This window comes from Dasypus novemcinctus, chromosome 9 (assembly GCF_030445035.2).
Source record: "Dasypus novemcinctus isolate mDasNov1 chromosome 9, mDasNov1.1.hap2, whole genome shotgun sequence".
In the NCBI taxonomy this organism is placed as follows: Eukaryota; Metazoa; Chordata; class Mammalia; order Cingulata; family Dasypodidae; genus Dasypus; species Dasypus novemcinctus.
The window spans coordinates 38,569,319-38,585,514 of NC_080681.1; the positions used below are offsets into that span (position 1 = coordinate 38,569,319).

At 37.3% G+C, this 16,196-nt stretch overlaps 1 long non-coding RNA gene across 1 annotated transcript in view; it reads left to right on the plus strand.

Moving 5' to 3' along the window:
- Positions 1 to 14,525, plus strand: part of LOC131279901 (uncharacterized) — a 31,245-nt gene extending 16,720 nt beyond the window's left edge. The window contains exons 3-4 of the long non-coding RNA XR_009187399.1: positions 11,983 to 12,144; positions 13,399 to 14,525. This is a non-coding gene — a long non-coding RNA (uncharacterized lncRNA). The remainder of the gene's footprint in view (positions 1 to 11,982; positions 12,145 to 13,398) is intronic.
- Positions 14,526 to 16,196: the final 1,671 nt, after the last annotated feature.

Genomic DNA, 16,196 nt, shown 5'->3' on the forward strand with positions numbered 1-16,196 from the left:
CTTTGCACTCATTTTCTGTTTATATCATTTTTGAGTAATCTCTTGTTTACATCTCAGTGGTTGTCTCTCGACTTCACATCTTTGGAGTGAAAAAGCAAAGGCGAAGCAAGGAGGTTATAGTGACTGGATTCATTTCAGACTTTCTCTGAAATGAGAAAAACTCGGTTTTTCCCTTGCTTGTGAGCTGTTAGTCGAAGTTCTTGGCAGCAGAGTTAATCATGACTGAAAGCTATAAGTGCAAAAATCAAAAGGCAATTTGTGCATTTCAATAACTCCCTCCGGAAAAAAGAAATATTCCTATCTACTCAACTACTTGTTTTTTCAAGTTCTTAAAATGACCTATAAAGAGGAAGTGCTCAGTAAAAGTTATAAATGATAATGAAACTTTGTTCCATCTTTGCCTCTCTCTCTCCTCCGCCCCTTCCTTCCTTCCTTCTTTTCCTCCTTCCTTCTTTTCCTCCTTCCTTCTCTTCTATCAACACACATTTATTGAGTGTATGTTATATATGACACAGAGTTTAGTACAAAGTACTCAGCACAGTTTCTAGTCGATAACAAGTGCTCAGCTAAATGATTATTATCCTTAATGCAAGTTGTGGTAACTTTTTTACCAAAATCAAAAAGCATCTTACTACAGGAGACTTCATCTTGATTCCTCTTCTAGGTCCGAAGTTGACATTTACAACAGCTCAGGTCAGTGGTTGGAAAAATCACAGCAGAAACAAGAACAACAAATGGAAACTATTAGTTTCCTAGGGCTGCCTTAACAAATAAGCAGAAACCAGGAGGCTTAAAACAGCAGAAATGTATTCTTCACAGTTCTAGAGGCCAGAGGTCTAAAATCACAGGGCGGCAGGGCTGTACTCTGTCTTCGTATGGCCTTGTTCTCTGTGCCTGTGTCTTCTCCAATGTCTGTATTTTGCCTCTTCTTACGGGGTCACTTGTCATTGGATTTAGGACCCACTTGGAAAATCCAGGATGGTTTCATCTCTAGATCCTTAACTTAATTACATCTGCAAAGACACTGTTCCAAGATCCATGGGGGCTGAGTGGACATAGCTTTTGGACCACCACAATTCAACCCACTACTGACGTTAAATCCAGTTTGTAACACATTCGTATAGGGACAGTGAACTAAAATCTGTCTGAAAGCTTAGATTCAAACATGGGGTGAATAATGAAATGTGGCAATAGACAATTTAAAGACTGTGTGAAAGACTAGTGGGTTACTATTTAAGTAACATAAGTAAAAATCTTTTTTTTCTGGTTTTGAGCACTGCTTTTTTTTCTATGTTCACACACAAATTCCTTTTTAGAACAAGTAGGTTGCCTTTCTCAGCTGCATACTGTCATTCCTAAACAATCCCAGAGCTAAAAATTTTAAGTGCTGTCACCCCAAATTGCTAAACAACTTACTCTTCAATTTGTCTGTCATTCTTTCTGTCACTTGCCTTGCACTTTCTGGTGAGGCATTGGTTCAACTGTCATATCATGAGTCCCTTTACAATAAAAAGAGAGGGTCCCATTTTATTCTCATGGTGCCAGAAAGGTCACCCACAGCTGTTCAGAGTTATTTTGACCTAAAACTTTGGGGGTAGATCCTGCTGACAAAATGGAAGCCAAGTAACAAACCCTTATCCCTTTTAGATGAAGGTTCCTTCACCTAAGAACTATTTATTAATACATGGCAAATACTGGAAAGATGAGAACCAAAGGATAGAGATGGATTTAAAAATGTTCCTTACAACCTTTTATTATGACTCTACTTTAAGCAAGTGACTTGCTGTAGTGCCACGTTCAGCAATGTTTCATAAAGGCAGGTCAGCAGCTGTGCTTGGATTTCTTAACAGAAAATATAAAACCTCACTTAAACCAATGGGTAAGAGAGACTACCAGATGTTACTTATTCTACCTGACTTCAAACTATTGGGTATATCCAACTGGTAGGCGTGGTACACTTGGAGGAGGATAATGTACTCTGCTCATCAGCTTTTTTCTCATTCCCTGAACATAGAATTTCTTGGAGCTGCTCATTGGCTTTTACATAGGATTCCATTTGGATTCCACATTTTGGGCTGAATTGTCAGTTACCTTAGGGCCACTAAAGGATGCTACAGGTCCCAGAAGGGAGAAAGAGGATGCAATCTGAATGTTCTAACGTACACAGCTGAGTGTGTGTTGGAGACCCAAGAGAAGTCAAAGAGTAAATCTCAGTTTAGTCTCTCCATGCATATCCCCAATCCTTTGATGATTGTAGGAAGTCCTGGGGTGGGGGTGGGGAGTAGGAGTAAAGAAAAAGGATCTCCTGTATTCCAGTGTTATCACATTGTCTCTTCCTACTCCCAAACAGGGCTCCTAGGCCTGTGGGTGATACTGTGACATCATCACCACCCCAGATACCTAGTCCTTGTTGAAGTGGAGGCTCACTTTGCTCTCGTCTCTGTCAAACCTGAAACTAGACCACAAAACAAATTTGGCTTGTACTCTCTGTTTCTTTCAGAGTTAATAATGCATGGCTCTGTTCTATGCAATCTTTATTACTGTGATTCTCACATCTACAACTTTGGCTCTGGACTGGAAGGGGTGGGGTACAGATGTTCTTGGTGTTTTACACTGAGTTGTTCTAAAACTCACCATCACCTAGAGTTAGGGCTGGAACTAAACCTAATCTTTTGCCTCTTCTACCCTTTGCCCACACAGACTAGGAGGATGCAGGCATCCTGGTCCCCCCTGAGCTCCCAATCTTCATGGTGAGAGGGGAGGTGAGGTGAGGCTGATGTGGAGTTCCACTGCCCATCCGAGGGGATCTAGACAGGTTTGATTTTATGATGAGTACAAATTTCAGGCTTTGCTCTAGGACCTCTGCAACAATATAGCCACCTTTTTTTTTTTTTTTTTTTTTTTTTTTTTTTTTTTTTAGCTTTTTAAATAAACAACTTGTTTTTAAAGCAAAATTATTAAAGGGGATAATATTAGGAGAGGTTTGGGGACACAAAATTTTTAATGCCCCATCTCCTGATGATTTCATTTTTTTCTTAACATACAGGATCAAAGGACCAACAGTTGGAGAGTACCTGCCTGCCTTTGTGGAAGTTGTTTTCTGGGCAACTCTGTAGGGTTTGGAACTATTAATTTTATGCTCATCTTCTGGCTTAGAAATATTCTACTTTTAAAGCAAATGATTCCTGCTGCTCTGCTTACATTTGCCCTTTGACACAGGGCCCTGCTCATGTCCCCAGCCACCATCCCAAGTGAGGAGCTAATATTTTTCTGACTGGCTTAATTTCTCTCCTTTTCCTCAACTTTTAAGTTAAAGTCCATTTTGTGACCTTGCGCCTATAGTTTAGAAAACTTTATTGATGAAAGACTCTGCTCAAATAGAGAATTAATGAGTCAGAAATTTTGTATTCAAGATGCTTTCTGAGCACCAACGTAGTGTTATAATTTATATACTAAAGTCTTTATTTGGTTCTTAAACCTTCTGGACTTGCATGGTACATTTATTAAGTATGATTCTGAAAGTTCTTATATGGGCAGTGTGCAGTGTGGGCTTAATAGATACCATTAATAAACTTTCACTTAATAACTACACTAAAAGCCACTTCCATCTGGATTTACTGGCAATAAAAAGAGACATTACAGAACTTTGGGAATTTGATCAAGGCGCCGACATACTAATCTTAGATTACAAAATTGTGGAATCTAACTGCTTAAACATGGGGAGACAAAGCAATCAAGGACAGGCTTTTGGTAAAAGCTTTGCACTGTGGATTAATAATTCATGTGTTAAATGTACTTTATAATAAACTACATCATAACGGATTACTTTTGATAGCTAAATTGGCAATGATACCCCAACATGGCTTCATTGACTCAATCTTTCAATTTTACATGCAAGATTTATTGTGTTAAGCTACAATGAGCCTATTATAGGTCTATTTTAACTTGTTTAGAAATCATAATTAATTTAAAAATATTGATGGAGACTGCAAAAATTATGTAAAAATTGGCAAAGATACAAAACCAAGTAAGAAGACAAAGTCTTTAAAATAGAAAGTGGTACAATCTACATTTAAGGTAAAAAGCAGCATTCAGTAGGGAAAAACCATGTGAAAGGAACCAATTAATGTATTTCATTCAAGGTAATTGTTGAAATTAGTGCTATATAGTTATCATACGTGGATAATAAAGATGAAATATTCAGTGAGTTATGTAGCCTAGAGATGGTCAAAATGTTTGAGAAAACAAATGACAATAAATTATAATTTATATTAATTTTGAAGTCAGAAATTACAAGTAGACATAAAAAAGCCCCTAGAAGACTGAGAAAAATCCTGTTTTGTAACATTTTTGAGTCTTGAACTCTAAGCATGTTTTTCAGAAATGAACCCCTCAGAATAAATGGATAATGACAAACCTAAAAGACTATCTCCTAGAAGAATGATCTTATCTTCCCAGTCTTTGCCCCAACTTTAAGATAATTGCATTTATTTCTGTTTTCACTGGGCACTCCATTCTCAGAAAAAGCAGAATAGATTTTTCTGTGCTTGATATTCATGGGTCATCCTGGAGCTGGGGTACATGGTTACCATGTAATCTATAATTCATCACACATTTTGAGACTCTTAATCTCTGCTCCCAAGTAGCAATAATCCCATATCTATAGAGAACTTTACATATTGTAAAGGATTTTACAGTGATGACTTATTGGAGGGAACAGAAATTGGACGTATTTGTCAAAGGGACCTTTAGTCTACAAAGCACTTTCACGTACTTACCAGCTTCGTAAATTGCAATTTATATCTTATACCTGTCTACATTCAATTTATAAATAGTTGAAAGGCTCATTATATCTCAGGTACTTTGGATATGTTAGTGAGCAAAGTCCCTGACCTCATAAAGCTGACATTCTAGTGGAAATTACAGACAATAAACAATAAATGTGAAAAATAAGTAGCTTGTATAAGATGTTGGAAGGTGGTAATTGCTTTATAGAAAAAGAAAAGTAGAGCAAGGTAAGGGGGATAGAGAATGAGGAAGGGGTTTCTGCTGGATGTACTTTTAAATGAAGTGGTCAGTGTAAGACACTGAGAAGGTGACTTTTGAGCAAAGACTTCAAAGAGATAAGGGCTTAGCTATTGGGATAGCTTGGAGAAGAGCATTCCAAGATGAGGAAACAAAGGGTGCAAAGATCTTAAAGCAGAAATGAGTCTCATAGTTGAGGAAACAGGCAAGGTGACTAACGAGGTTGGAGCAGAATGAAGAAGTGATAGAGAGGAAGTCACAGAGAGAACATGACTCTGTAAGGTCTTTGGATTTTCCTCTATGGGAAATGGGGAGCCAATGCATGTTTTTGAGTAGAAGAGTGACATGATCTCAATTAGGTCTTAAAAGCACCACTCTGACTGCTGTGTTGAGCTAGTGTAAAGGACAAAGGTAAAGGGACTCTGGCAAGGAGAAGGATAATGCTGACTCAGATAAAAGAAAGAGCAGTGAAAAGAGTGAGGAATGGCCATATTCTGAATATTCTGAAGGTAGAGCCAGTGGGATTTCCTGAGAGATTGGCTAGGGTGAGAGAGAAAGAGAAATGTGAAGAAGAATTTCAAGGTGTTTTAGTCTGAGTACCTGGAAGCACAGAGTGGCCATAACTGACATGGGGGAAGGTTGCAGGTAGAGCGGGTTTGGAGGGATGGTTAGGAGTTCCGAGATACATGTGTGTAAGGATATCGAGGCGGAGCTGTTGAGTAGGCAGTTAGAGGTATGAATCTCGAATTTGGGAACGAAATCTGGAGTGGAAATATTCCTTTTGAAATTGCCGGCATGTAGATGATATTTAAAGCCCTGAGATGGATGAGACTGCTAAGGAAGAGAATGTAGACTGAGAGGAGAGGACCGAGGACCCAGCCTCTCTTCGTGCAGCTGGCAACTGGGTGGAGAAAGAGGCATTAAACACATATTTACAGAAATAAATGTGCAATGCAATTGTGATAAAAGCATTAAAAGGAAAACCTTTTAGGGCTCTGAGGTATAATTCAGGCACGGCAAACCTCCCTAGGAAGCCCCACTGCAGGGAGACCCACAGTGATAAGTAGGAAGGGAACAGCCTCTAAAAGGCAGAACAGGTAGGGTGAAGAGTGCAAGGGCAGGGTGACAGCACGGACAAACGAATGACTTGAGGCAGGACAGGCTGTGCTGTGTCTGATGGACAGAGTGCAGGTCAGTGTGTCTAGAACTCTGGGAGCCAGGTATAGGGTGGTGTGAAATGAGGTTGAAGAGGCAAAAAATGAAGTGCCCAAATCACGGCAGGTGCTACGAGCCACGTGAGGATTTTGAACTTGTGAGCAACGGGAAGCCATTCAAAACACTAAGAAGAAAAAGACTATAAAACAATAAATGCAAATGCTTTAGCTGGAAAGAAGTTAATAATGAAGTGTTTCAAGGATGGTGTAATGGAAGTTTCTGCCTAAAACATATATTAAAGACATGGGAGAAAGTGGGATGAATGGCAAAGTTGCAAAACAGGCTTTTGAGGTACAATGATTTAAATCAAAACATGGTAGGACTGTGAATACTATTTAGTATTGCAGTTATTTTATTTAAAAAAATGAAAAAGAAACAAAAAGGCTAGTAAGGAATAAAAGAAACCAGATATGGTGTGCCTGGTGGTTTGCCCCTCATACTGAGAGCAGCAAATGCTTAAGCTGGAAAAAAGAATAGAATCAGTATGGAAAAATAATGAGCAATATGGAAAAGACCAGGTGGTTGTTCCTGTTTATCCTGTGTTGTAATGTTCAAACAGGTCATGGTTAATGAGTGGTGACAGGCTGTTTTCTATGCACCCTGAAAAGCCAATCAATAAGAGGAAAAGGCTTCTACTAAGGACTTAGGGGAGGTAGGATGTTTTTTGACAATATAATGTGTTACAGTGGGTTTTGTGGGCTTGCCTTTTCTGAAAGGCTTTAGACCAAAGGTTGACAATGTCTAGAAAAGTGACTATGGTGAGGCTAGTGTCCTTTTCTGGTTGGACTTCTGAGTTGTAACTGGCCCAATCTAGGAAATGATTCCAAGAGTTTCAGGGAGGCGCACAGGCGGGAGATACGACAAATAATGCCTGGAGGAGCCTAGGTCCGTGTTGAGGTTTGCAGTATTTTATAGGAAGAGGGATCCAGGGCCATGAAGGGTAGCTACAGAAACAGCAGCATATCGTTCAGGAAGACCAAGTGCTCTCCTTACACAGTGTGCCTTTGAATCTGTGCGGCAGAGCCTCCTCTGCTTAGGAAGGTAGAAAAGGGAAGGACAGAATTCTTCTAGTCCTATGGTTTTGTGAATGTAATGGACAACTAGTCCTGAATCAAAGGAAGGTTTTAAAACTGCTTTTAAGAAATCTGAGACTTCTTGACAACAAAATATTAAATAATCTTATAGAAATGTTTTGAGGAAAAATGAACATTAGTTCATTTGTTCATTCATTCAAAAAGTAGTAATTGAGCTCGTCCTCTGTGCAGGAAACAGTGTTCAATGCTTGACTGGTGGCTGCGCTGGCGCAGTTTACTTTGGTGAGGAAAACAAATGATAAGCAAAGATTTAAAAAATAAATTTGATTTGTCCTGCGAAGGCAACACACAGGGTGGAGAGATAGAAGTAATGGGTCCGGGTGGAATGGGAGACTGACTGAGATCAAGGTGCTGGGGAAGGTTTCTCTAGGGAGGTTATATTTGAGGGGAGACCTGAGAATAAGAAGCTATAGTCAGAACCATAAGATCATCCCCAGTCACATGCCCTGTGCTAGGTCAAGTGGCTCCAACTTAATTCCTTTACTGGTGAAGCCTTTATGTCAGTTTGCAGAAAGCTTAACACTCCTGCCATTACAATTATAGCTTCGATTTACTTACAGACATAATCTTTTTTCAATAACTATTTGCAATGATTTTAATACAACATAAGCTTGATACGTATTCCACTCTTATTCCTAGTATAGTCTTAATAGGAAAAGAATCATTTGCTAAATAAAATGTTCACAAACAATTTGCATTTTCAACTGTAGGGGGAGTGAACATTCATAATAGGAAAAATTCCACTGCATAAAGTGAATCTAATGGTTACTAGGGATTTGGAAACTTGGAAATATCATCAAAATATAAATATTGGTATGATACCAAGATTGCATATTATTCTGTTATTAAATCATAAAAAAGCTCAACTTTTACTGCAATCAGGTCTTTGAATGTTCAACATTCTCATACCATTTAACTAGAACACATTTTTCTAGATACAAATGGATATATTAATTTCCATAAAAATGTTATCTTTTTACAGTATATTTAATTCAGATCCAGTTTCTATTTCCACTGAAATAATTGCTTATAATACACAGACTTGATTTTATATGACTCATTAGAACAGTGTATGGGAAAAAATAGGTTTGCAGGTAATATTGAAATTAAATATGTTAATCTGTACCTCAGTGCGCACATTTTATATGAGCTTTAATTTGCCAAATAAATTATAGTTCTGTGTTTATAAGGTGCCCTTGAAAGAGTGTCCTATTTTTGAACATTAATACCATGGGGAAACAAATATACAAAGCTTTTAGCTATAGGCTACACTTGCATAAATTAAGACAAGAACAGTTGGTTGGTAAGTAGAGCTATGATATCCTTAGCTTTTTAAACACTCCAAATTGTTAACGCAATTTTTTTTGTATGGTTACTAATATTAAGATAATAAATAATATTTAGTTTCAATATCGTACCCTTCAGCCAGGGCATAAATTCATTCTGAATGCTGTGTTGAATTAATGTATAATAAACATACTGCAGTTTGCCATCAGGAATTCTCGATGAAATGCAGGAAGTCAGTTCTTTGCTTATGCATTAGCACTGCCAGTCTTGCTCTGTTTAATTTTAGCTCTTTATAAAATTGCTCTACTGACAGTCCTCTTAATTTTAATGTGATTGTTTTAAGGTTAACCAGAAATGGTACGATGCGTTTCCTGAAGTAGGGTATAAAAACTGATATAGGGATACGGGTCCCCAATAAAAATCCGTTTCACCATTAGCCACCTGCAATCAGGATACCCAGCTGCCTAATTGGGAAAATTGTGGTGTTCCCTGTAGGGCAGGCGCCTGCAAAGTCACTGTGTCTACCAGGAGCTGTTCACTGTCTCAGAAGGGAGTTGGATCACAGAGGACTTGTAAAAGAAAACAATGTTGATGATAGAAGTAGAATCTGCTAACTATAGCAGCAATTGTTCTGAGACAAATGACAACTGTATTTAAAATGTTATTTATTATTGTCTAATAGGTTAGTTCCTTTTAATAATATATATATTTAAATATCAACCTGAAGGACCTTTGGCTTAAAAGTGGTTCCCGGGCTTGAATCTTGAGTTAGAAGTATAGTGAATTCCCTCATAGCACCCAGGTTTCCAAACTGAAAGGAAGAGCAAGGGAGCCTTTGAAAAGAAAACAACAAAAACACACAATGTTTTTTGGTAAAGTCTATGGACTCCCTTGCACCATCTCAGAATAAAATCCTTAAAAGCATTAACCAATGAAAGGAAAAGTAGGAAAATATTAAAGCATTGTGATATAGAAATAGACGAGCTTCTTTGTTTTTCTCACATTTAATGAGCTGATCTAGTGGTTGGTCTAATAACTATCATAATTTTGGTGTAGTGATGGGCAACAGTGGTATTTTGAAATATTTGCAATGTAATTTGAAATTTTTTGTGATTTTTATTGGTATGAAAGTCACAGATAGTGCTAATACTATTGGGATTGGTTTCTTAAATTTACAAAGGAAAGAAATGTAAAATTTTATTAGAGGTTGTGAAAATAAAAGTATGTTTTTTGTTTTCATCCAAACTCATAATTTCTTAGTTCTATACGTGGAACTCAAGTTTGCATAATTTGAATATGTCACTTTTAAAGATGTTTTTATATAGCCCATGCTTATGATCACAAAAATGTCAGCTATTACGATACTTAAATAATATTTTTTAAAGTTTTGTGTTTCAGCTTGGGCGGAATGTGCTAATAATTAATGTAAGGTAAGGTAAAAATGGTAAAATTGTTTTTATAAGTAACACCACTTACAAAGGGACTTTTACAACATGTGAATCCATTTAAACTCACCTGCCAAATACAGACAAATTCTTCTTAGTAACCAACTAGCTTAGGAAATCTCTATCTTTTTGGGAGCATTACTAAAATCACATCAAAGGGAAAAAATGGGGGCTCACTCTGTAAAAAAACAGTATAGTGATGATTTTATGTCACAGCAGTTTCTGGCTTGGTCCTTTTAGAAAAGGAAAATATGTAACCAAAAAGCAAAATGATTTTCCCTACTGGAGACAAAAGACAGCTTCCAAATAAGCCAACCCAGGAGGAGGCAGCATCTTCAGGAAGCATGGTTGGAACGCTGAGAAGGTCTACTTGAGCAAAAGCTCCAAAACGCCTTGGGAGGTTAAGCCCTAGACAAAGAGTTTGGGGTGCTTTGTGGTTTTTAAAAACAGCCAGTCTATCTTAAGGGGCCAAAGGCTTGATGCTTGAATCTATTAAGAAAGAGTTTCAACTCCAAAAGCACACCCAGGTTGCTGTTTCCTTCAGTACAAGTACAGATGGGATACTTAACAGAAAAAGCACCCAGACTTGTTCAGGCTAGGCCTGAGGACATGGTCAGTGAAATAGACATTTAGAATTTTTTACTTCCTGTTTCGTGCTCTTCTCCATCAAAATCCACACAAAAGATTTGGCTTCCCTCATTTGTACTTATCTTTTAAGGTATTACATCATCAAATAGAAGAATCCATAATCATAACAATGATCTTGTGTGTGTCACCTAAAACTTCCCCAAGAAATGTATCATTATTGTGTTAGCTGATGAGATGAAAAAATTGAGAATCCAGAGGTGTATGACTTGTCCAAGACCATTCAGAAGATATAGCAGTGTTGGGACTGGAACCAAGTTATTTGTGTCTGGATCCCATGTTCTTTTTACTGAGCCCTTTAAGTCTTATTTAAAACCACCCTAAGTTACAGACTGTACCTCCCAAGAAATCCTGTTTCAGTAACTATCCAGTAAATGTATTTATTGACTATTTAGTGGATCAATATTACTCAAATGGTTACAATTTGACAGATAACATGCTAGGCAGGGACACTACAGCTGTGAACACAACAGACATGAGCCCCATCTTTGTAAAGCTTAGATTCCGGTCGGCAGGCATGAAATAGGTAAGGTGTGATCGTCTAAGAGTGCTGTGGGGGTATGTAGGAGGGGCTTTTAAAAAAAAGATGTGATGATAGTGGAGCAAATTGAGTTGTGAACTTTAGAGTGCCCTTTACACTGCATTCACATGGGGCTTCCTCATTCAAAATATAGGCTTTGATGTTTTTCTGCCTGTGTTTTATGCCCTTGCCCCATTGTGGACTTGGTGAGTTGCCTTGGCTAAGATTCTTAATTTCCCTGTTCCTGAGGTTCTTCATCTGTAAAATATGATAATACACTAATCTCAAAGAGTAAGTACATAGATTTAGTGAGATTATCTATATAAGATACTTAGAATAGTGCCTTATAAATGGTATGCTATTGCGATTGTAGTTATTTATTGTTTCCTTATATATGACAAATATTCATAGATCTTGACTCTGACAGCTTTTCCAGGGGGTTTAAGTCCATGATGCCATTTGCAACCCTGTCCAGACCTGATATTTTGACTTCAGTGTGAAGTGTCTTTGCAAGTGTTATGTCAACGTGATCTGGTCCATTTCATAAAGCTTTAACTCGGCTTTTCTCCTTAGTCTTAAAAGAAGCAGAGAGGGGTCTCATATCTTTGTGGAAATTCTGCAATATGCAATTTAAAGTTAGATTGACCTTCAAGGTGACAAAGTAAAATAAACAGTTTTAGAAATGAAAATGGCTAATCTGAAATAGATCACAGCTAAGAACTTCATTTTTTATTCATTCTCTTCATACAAGGTCGGTATCATACTAGTGAACATCTAATATTGTATTCCATTGTGGGGCACACTGACGATGCAGTTGGAGGAAATTAAGGACACAATGAACAGGCAGAAATCAAGAACATGTCTGAGGACCCTTATTTCAGATTTATTTCAGATATTAATTTCATAATTAAATGTAAGTATGCCTAATTAAAAAAATAGTTGCTATATGAAATTTTACTATTGGATTCCTTTTCTTTAGACACTGCTTTAGAGTCCTAGAAATGAACTTAAACAGTTTTAACATGAATATATATAAATATATTCTCTATTATAGAGGTTGTGGGTTTACAGAACTATCGTGCACAAAATACAGGATTCCCATACACCACCCAATTATCAACACCTTGTTCTGGTGTGGAACATTTGTTACAATTGGTGGAAGCACATTTTTACAGTTGTACCTCCAGTGTCTTTTTGCACAAAGGAGAAACACGAAGACTGGTCTAAGGTCCTGTACCTGCAGTTCCCTGAGAAGGCTGGGTAATTGCCCTTTGTTCTGGTTCTGCAGCGCCAAGTTCTGGGAAGACCGTAGACCAGGCTACGTTAGCCACAGAAGGCTGAGGGTGATAAATAGGCACTGCACTCATATCTGACTGGACTGGACTGAACTGAACTGTGTAGTCATATTAAATATAGTATAGCCCCAAGATTGATGGCTTAGAAGAGGTGGTCCCCAGCGCAGCTTTGGAGTATCCTCTGTGTAGACCCTTACACTGTCCCTTGCCCTCCCCACACACACCCAGCTGCCGCGTCACACTCATACACACACATGCATAGACTTTTCTAAAGGTCTGATGAGACCCTCCTTGTTCATGTGTTATTGTTTTCATTCTGATTTTGGGGTTCAGAGGCTTATACCTCCAACTCTCTTGGGAAAGGTTGTTAATCTCTTTGGACTAATTTTCTCCTGTGTATCTTAGATAAATAACTTCTTAATTTACCCAAGTGGTGTCAACATTTTCAATATGATTGTTTTACAACTTTTCTTATGTGCTTAGTAAAAGTTTATTGGATTAAATGATACACCCTTTAAGGTAAAAGATACTATGCTCAAAGGATGCACCATTCAAATTTAACACTGATAAAAATATACCTAAATAAGTTAAATAAAAAGACATGACAATTTAAAAAATAGGGAGAACTTCAACAAATGATAGGTAATGAAGAGATATATTCAGTTAGTGACTTAAATTCATATCTAAAAGTTGCACCTTCTTAAATACTCTTGATATCCTTGGAACATTGGGTTCCTGTGATGTGTTGTTTTTCCTTTCCTTTTTTGTGTTAACTTTCCAAAAGGGAGACAACTAAAATATCATCATTGATTTAAATCTCTCTGGAGACACCCTGTACCACTGATTGTCTCTTCCCTTATTCTCCTCTGCAGAAATTCAGTGTCCAGATGTTCCAGAATCCAGATGGCCTATGAATCCTCTATCACCCAGAAAGAAGGAAAATGTGCATGAAAGTGGAATGTTGAAAAGAAAAAAAAATAATTTAGCACTGGCTATATAATGGCAACATACAGGGCTGAAGAAAAAGCTTCCTTTCCTAAAGCAGCAACTTAATAAAATGCATGTTAGATGCTCTATCCATAAGCCAAATTTTCAGCCTTGCCTCTTCTTTCCATCACCATTAAGAGGCTTGCAGAGATCCACACACTTTAAAGGGCAGACAGCATGGAAGAACTATCATGTACAATTTAAAGTAGCAGCTAAAATTGGAATGGTCACAAGAAAGCCTGTTTCTTTGCAATTAAATTGACAAGCTGTCTATGATTACCCTAGGGAACTTGGCAGCTGAGTGATAAAAAGACTGCAGAGTGTTGAAAGGTCTAACACAACTTACTAGGTGGACAAAGACCACATCTGCTTAATATACTGATTGGGAGAGTTGTGGAATGTACTTGGGTAAATTAGCCAAGGAGAGATACTAATGATACCTTTTCCTCTCTAAGGCCCTCTTCTCAGAACATGGCTTAGAAATTACCCACAAATATTTGGAAGCATGCATAAAAACCAGTTTAGCTCAATACCTGATGTTATTCAGTGTGACTCTACCATTAAAAATCACCAGGAGAATTGAGAAGTTTAGAAAGTAATAATAATAAAACCCCTTTCATCAAGTAATGTTTTGGCTTATGAAATTTATATATACATGATATAAAAACTGGGCAGCCAAGAGAAGATTTATAGAGATATCAACAATAATGGAGATGAAAAAATGGATAATTAAATGTCAAAATATTAGGCAAGAATTATATGGAATGTTCATGATTGAGGATTTCTTGAGCTGTGTAAAGCTAAAATTTAGTTTACAAAGGAAAAAAAAGTCAGATTGGGGGTGGTAACAATTCGTGGAGACTAACACGTCCATTTCAGCAGTGTCTTCTTAATTTTAGTTATTAGTCTGTTCTTTAAAAGGGCAAATGCACATAACAATGTAAAGGTTTTCTCTGATACATTTCATAGGCATTAATAATACCCTACACTAAATAAATGAATGATGACTATATGCTTTTCTGTTCTTTCTAAAGACTGAGGACTATTTGTTTCAGCAATCCTGGGAAATAATATGTGACTATTTCCAAAGTAGGATTACCATAAGCAGAATTTTTAAAGTAAAAGCACTTTATATACTACCTTGGCATGCACTTCAAAACCAGAGACTTTCCAATTAGCTAGCCAGTGCTGGCTGATCTTTGAGACCCAGGTGGTAGGCTGACAAAATCATTCAAAGCTCAAAGTCATTTTAAAAATTCAACATTACATAAAGATTCCTCAATATTACTTTTGGATTAATAAAGCAATAATACCTTATGTTAATATAGCACATTACATTATACAAAGTGATTTTACACCCAAAATGACCTTTATTTCTTTTCCCATAATAACCTGTGGAGCAGGTTTGGTTGCCCCCATTTTAAAGATGAAGGAAGAGAAACCCAGAAAGAGTGAGTGAGTGCTACATAGTAAGTAGTAGAGCGGAGTCTCTTTCCACTACAATCAAAGGAAGTTCAAGTCAGGGCATAATGTGGAGCATAGCATGGGAGGTCTTTCATCTGCAAAACCTAAGTCAATGCATTTGTGTAAATTAAGCATTTGAACTTCCTTTTGGGATAATTGGATGAGATAATACATGTTTGCTAATGCTTTCAGTCAGACTCCTAAGAATCTGAATCTACTTACTGAGACAAAAAGAAAAAACTCTTTTCTACCATCATATTGAAGGTTATATACTTAGGTACACATTACTTGCTTTTCCTAAGAAAATGTGTGCATGGTAAGAGGGCTAATAGAACACTGCTTGCACATGGCCCTGGTGTTACCAGCTAGTCCAGTGTCTTGTACAAAAATAGGGTCAATAAGTGCTTTTTGATGAAAAGCATATCTGACAGCGAGCAACCAAATCTTGCTCCAAAACAATGGTTTGAGATGCATTCAACTCTTGATCATCCATGGTGATAGATATGAATAACTGAAATTCAGAGACAAACACAAACTTCATTTTACAAACAGCTTCAGTTTCCCCTCTCAGCAACCTTAAACTATAGCTAATGACTTAATTAGGTTGACTGGTTTGAAGTTTATACCCCACCTCCCTCGCCCCGCTCTGGTTGGGTATTGCTGAGTGGAAAACTGGCTTTAAGAAATAGGTTAGAGGATTAATAAAATCAAGAGTTGACTGGTCATCTCTGTTTTATTTTGACACTTGTGACACATACATATGGGAACTTAATATATGCTGTTTAAAGAGAAGGATATATGGGGATAAAATAGATTGTCTCTTCTTTTTCTCTCACTGACATAGACCACAATCCTGGGGCTGCTCCAAGACCCTCATAACCATTTTGTGTATTGAAGAATTAGATAATGTTATTTGTTCATTTATTCTAAGGCAATCAATAATCTTCCAACAATAAGGACACAAAATCCTTTAAACAATGCAGCATCGTGTGAGATTTAGAACCAGAATGAAGTCGAGTATATTGAGTGTCCCGAAAAGCCTTCAAAAATATCAGGCCACTTGATACTTTAACAAAAAGTCTAACTTTTTACCTAAGAAAGTGTACTGAGATGTGAATATTATTTGATGGCTTTATTTTATGAGAGCTACATTGTATTTAAATGCTGGCTAGTCACATGAATTAGTATGTGTGTGTGTGTGTGGGGGGGTGCTATCTAG